We start from the raw sequence: 6,100 nt of genomic DNA on the forward strand, positions 1-6,100 counted from the left end.
GATGAAGGAATTATGTTTGTAGATTTGACGAAGAAATTGGAGAAGAACATGTTTTGGAGAGCAGGAAACATTTTGGAGGCTTCACGGTCGACCACGAACTTTGCGGAGGTCGACCATTAACGTGCACAAGACAAGGTGGTCTCTGGATTTTTGACGGTCGACTGCGACAACATGTCTGGTCGACCGCGGACCTTGTAATCAATTTACGTGGTTTCTGTCGTTCTGCCTTGTTGACCGCGACGTCAAGTACGGTCGACCGCGAGTCGGATTTGGGTCTGTTTTGGTTTCCTGTTCTGTTTGGGATTTGTGTTTGGTATAAATACCAACACACATTTTAGGGTTTCTTTGGGATTGTTTTTGGGCTTATTGGAGCACAGAAAAGATATATCTTTCTAAGCTATTGGTTAGAGTTATTGTTTGAGAGATTGAGAACTTTGTTGATGAGATTAGTTGGTTTGTTTTGAGTGATTTGTAATCTCAGTTTGTACTCTCCTTCTCTATTAGGAAAAACGCATCCCATTCTTGCCCCGTAGACGTAGGCAACTTGCCAAACCACGTAAAAATTAATTGTTTGTGTTTATGTTGTTATTTTGCATTGTTTGGCTTTCTCTCTCGGCGTTTGGTTTGGTTCCTCGAAGCATAACGATTGGTGGCTTCCGCGCACAACAAGTGGTATCAGAGCTTTGACTACGTTTGGGTTAGGTGGAGGAGTAGATCACTGTGAAAGTTCGTCTAGGGCTTTAGTTGGTGATAAATGTGGGATTTTTTCTATGTAGGCGTATAAAATTGCCTATAGGTCCCTTAGCACAGCTCGGCACAAACCGACGAACCAACGAGGCAACGAGGTTGACGAATCGCACGCAAGCAACGGAATACATCCATTCGCGCGTGGAATCAAGCCAAGTGTTCGGAAAGTCAACGAGTCATCCAACCAAGGGCAGACTCGGACGAATCACGATCGAATCAAGATCAGTTTCAGACTCGAACTCAGAAGTGGATTTACTGCCAAATCAGGAATCGGATTTATTGCTAAATCAGATCAACAAATCAGAGTCTAAGTCAACCAAATCACGGATTGAACCGAAAATGCAAAACGGCGAAACCCAACGCCTAAGGGGGGCTCGGCCAAAACCGAGCCACCCATGGGTGGCTCGGCCCAGTGCCGGCTACCCATAGGTGGCCGACCCAGATCTGTGCGCGGGCACAGTTCAGAGAGCCTATAAATAGGCCCCCGTTGGTTCATTTGAAAAGGTTGGATTTTTTGGAGGCGAAGCCCTGCTGGATTGAAGACTCAGATCTAAAAAAGATCCAAGCTTTGGGACTTCGAGGACTTGTTCATCCAGATCTGGTGCTCGGCGATCGTCAACGCCAAATAAGGCAAGAGTTCGAGAGGAACCGGACTCCGGATCTAAGCTTGGTCTTAGATCCCGAGACTTGGATGATTGTTTCCTTGGGTGAATCAATCCCCCCGGCTATTATTTCCTTGGTGAAATAATACCCGTCATACTGCGTAGATCCGACTGGATCTAGATCTCGCGGTGGTCCACGGATAAACCCCGGCGCAGGCGAAGAACCCACAAAGCGAGCGACCGCAAAACAGGAGCTCGTGATTCGTTTGTTCAAAAGGAGAAAGTTGTAATCTTTTTTTTATTTTCTTTGATTTTGTTATAACCGGATCTAAAAAAGACCGGATCTTTTGTAACTCAAAAAGCTATTATTAAAGATGACAATGGAATCAATTACAAAGAAAGACACGATTTTTTCCGCGAACAATCTGGCGACCACAGTGGGAGCCGCCGATCTCGCTGCCGAGATCGGAGCGTCGCAGCCGCGGCACAGTGGGAGCCGCCGATCTCGCTGCTGAGATCGGAGCGTCGCAGCCGCGGATCTCAATCCCGGTCGTGGAGGAGGTCGAATACGAGTTCGACCAACAGAAGTTCGAGGAATACTTATCGTCCTCGTCCGGATCAACCTCCCCCCGCAAGTCCAAGAAGTCCAGGTTCTCCTCCAGGAGAAAAACTCGTTGGTATGAAGACGTTGAAAATACCAACGAAGTTCTCACCCCGTTTGATGCCAAAGTCGCATCTGGTGAGATTCCTCCAATTCCCAACCAGGTCGGAGTTGCTCTGGCCAACCCTGCTGCCGCAGGGGGCGTGGTGACTCTCTCGAAGAGAGCACGCCAAATGCAACGTCAACGCCTTGCGAAACAATTCGCAAAGGCCATGGAGTCTGTTGACGGGATCCGCTACAACGTGGATCTGAAGAATAAGAGAGGTAAAAAGCCTCAACAATCAATGAATGGTGGTTCCTCCAAGCCGCCAACAATGGAATGGGTCCGTGTCAAACGGAACCGGTCAACGCTGGAGGAGCGCATTCGCAAGCGCCGCGCACTATCAGCGCAGGCACGGGCTCAAGCTGAAGAAGCCCGTAGGAAGTTGCAGAAAGAGGTGGCCAAGAAGCCGCCATCAACCAGCAAAGTTTGGAGGCCGAAGTCTGAAGCGGCGGTTCAGACCAAAAAGCAGCAACTGCAGCCGTCGAAAGTTCAACTTCCGGCGAATCAATCCAAACCGCCGATGATTTCCACAACTGCTCCGGGAGATCCCGCAGGACCATCCCAGAAAAGGAAGTTAGTCTTGGAGCGCCTCGGTCCAATTCCCGACGAGAGAGGCAAAGCTCCAGTTCAAGAGAGTTTAGGCACAATGAAGAAGCCCAGAACGCTGGGGGTCGCCGTCACCTCCAACGTGACAAAGAGACCAGGGCAGTCATGCGCACCAACTTGCGCATTGAAGTCCAGGAGCCCGCCGAGAACTCACGCCCAAAAAGGCATGTGTCGAGGCACGTGACTCTCGAAAGTCCAAAGAAGGTAATTCACTCTCAGAAGGAAATGTTATCGTCTGACGATGATTGCGTTATACCTGAGAAATCGTGCCAACACACGATAGGTGGCTCAGACTTTCAAACGGAAGAGCTGTACTATCGTGCTGGGGGTACGAGCAAAGCCAGAAAGAGAAGTCCTCGAAGGCTAGAAACTCGGTGCCCTTGTTCAAAGCTCATTCGGGCGGTACTGTCTGGGTGCAACTGCATCAAGGCAGTCACCGAGAGAGTTTCGGTGTTCGAAAGGCTTAGTACCGAAGCGCCAAAACCAAGGCATAGGCGTTTCCGGCAAAGAAGAACGGTGGTTGAAGATGGAGAATTTCCGAGGGTCACTACCAATATGACCAGTAAAAGGGCATCGACAAGGGATAATCCCGAGTCAATTCCGGAAGTACCATGGTATCTAACTCGTCTGCAGTCTGGAGCCATTACACGAGGAACGTATGGTAGGGTTCAGACAAGATTACTGTCAGAAGATGAAGAATCGGATTCCTGCTCTGCTATCGCATCAGACAATACGGTGTCCAGCGAAGGACAACCCCCCGAGTCATTCATGATAAGCACGGAACAAGTGGCCAAGATGCTCGAAGAAGCCATGGCTAAACAACAGGAGAGCTTCAGGTTCGAAATGCAGATGGCCATGCAGAGTATGAGAGAAATGCATGAGCAACAAATTCAGGCACTGACGAACCAGCAAGGTGAGCCAAGTCGTCGTAACCAGGTTCATCAAGAAGAGGAGGATACGAACGCGGATGAAGCTCACAATGCCAATAATCCTCCCGTCAATGCAGGGGGTGGTAATGAGAATGCTGATGAAGACTCAGGTGAAAACCTGAAGATTAAAAATCTCGAGAGCAAAATCAATACGTTGATTTCCGCTCAAGAGATGAAGAAGACGGGATTTATTTCAAATCACACCTGGGGGTAATATCTGGTAATGAGCCTCTGATGGTGCGGTCATTCGTCGGCCCTCTTCGCGGAGCCGCCTTTGATTGGTATCGCCGCCTCAAGCCAGGTAGCGTGAACAGCTGGGACGATATGGAGACCATGTTCCTCACCAATTTCTTCGACGACGACACCGAGATATCTATCGGATCATTGCTCGATGAGAAGCAGAAAGACGGGGAATTAGTCGACACATTCGTCAAAAGGTTCTGGAACAAGGCGATGAATTGTCGGGACCCGATCACTGAGGAATTCATCCTCCAGACTTGCCACAACAACCTTGCATTGGACGTGTTGGAAGCGATGGGAACAGCATGTTAGACCCTAGAGGGGGGGTGATTAGGGTCTTATGCTAATCTAATCCGATTTAAATGCCAATTAAAATTAATTAATACGTTATCCTAGCAAGTATGAAATACAATAATATTTGTAAGTTAGGATAAGCAATGTAAACAATAAGATATATCCTATATGATAAAATAGGATATATCCTAGCAATGAGATATACTATGAGTTATATGCAAGGATATGAAACTAAGGGTGATATAAACATAAACAAGATAAACAAGATAGTGGACAATGTGAACAATAGATAATGGCGACAAGAATGATATGAACAATAAGCACAAGTGAGACGCCAAGACAATCACAAACACACAAAGATGATCACGGAGTTCGGACCTTCCGTCCTACGTCTCCGCTCCCCCCTCCCGGGGAGAAATCCACTATCAACCGGGTTTTCTACGTTCACCCGAACAACGTTTACACCTCACACTCGGTTTTCTAGCTAACCGAAAACTTTACAATCAACACACTATTGTAATCCCACTCTACACCCACTAAGTGTTGGACCTAGCCGTGTCTCCCTCAAGTGCTCGGTTACAACCTCTCCCTAGGCACGTCAACCGACGCCACTCCTCTTGGGACGATCCCCGACTCTCACCACACACTCCTCACTCGGTGTACAAGTGTATTACAAAGTGAATCTCACAATAAGCATAATATAACAAATGATTGTTCTCAACTATGGATGAGAACACAATTAAGCACAACTCAAAGTTACAAACTCTCACCACCCAACTATACTATGTATGTAAATACTAAAAGCTCAATGTGGGTGTGTGTAACAATGAGTAAAATGAAATCTAACTCAAATAGCAAACTAGCAATAATTAATATATGATAAATCAATAATGAAATTGCTAGGGAAAAGAGTTAGAAAACTTCTCTATAAACACAAAGAGAGGATGAGAAGATTTTGAGGATGAAATCCTCAACTGGTGATGCAAACTCCTCTTTGTAACAGCAAACCCCAAAAACAAACTAAACAAACTCAAACCCTTGTTTAAAACTTTCTTAAACTTGTTTTTAAAACTCTCTTAATCAATTTGAAAAGACATCAGCAATGGGGTATATATAGGAAAAAAGGCCCCCAGAAAAACTAGCTCAGAAATAGCCGTTAGAAGTCCAACGGTCATATTGTCGGTCGACCGAAAATCCCGTCGGTCACCGATGAGAGCAAAAAACACGAAGAAAACTTTCTGGACTAACATCGGTCGACCGGAAATTCTGTCGGTCGACCGATTTGAGCTCTCGGTCGACCGGACCGGTCGACCGACGACTCTCTGGAAAAATACTGACGAATGGTCAATTGACCGGTCGACCGTACCGGTCGACCGAAAATTGACATTCTAGAAAAATCGGTTTTAGAGCTGAGACAGAAACTGAAACCTGTTTTGCTGGTTTTAAAATGCTGTTTAAAAATATCAAATAAATTCCAAAAAATGTAAAACTTTGGGGAATGATTGTAGACATGATAATAAACATGCTACAATGACTGATTTCGAAAAAGGACTTCCCAAATGAAAAATATCATCATTTTGCAAAATAGTCCAAAACATGAAAACCTGAAAATTGATATTTTGATATTTTGACTTAAACAACATTTTGAAACCTTATGAAATGATTTTATAGACTTTATAAAAGATATAAAATGTTGTTATAAAGTATATAATCTAGAAATGCAATATTTTCATAAATTTGCATATTCTATGCAATATATTCAAAACACTAAATATGATTTCATTAAATATAAGCTTGTTAAAGGTGAAATCATATATAGGCATATAAACATGAAACAAAATAGTATTTTACAATTATTCATTTGTTTCATATATAAACTCGAAAATTATTAAACCAAAAACATATATGTATATATATATCTGTATATATACAAAACCAAAACCAAAGCGTGTATGTGTGTGTATGATTGAGCTTAAAG

This window comes from Asparagus officinalis, chromosome 5, assembly GCF_001876935.1.
Source record: "Asparagus officinalis chromosome 5, Aspof.V1, whole genome shotgun sequence".
NCBI lineage: Eukaryota > Viridiplantae > Streptophyta > Magnoliopsida > Asparagales > Asparagaceae > Asparagus > Asparagus officinalis.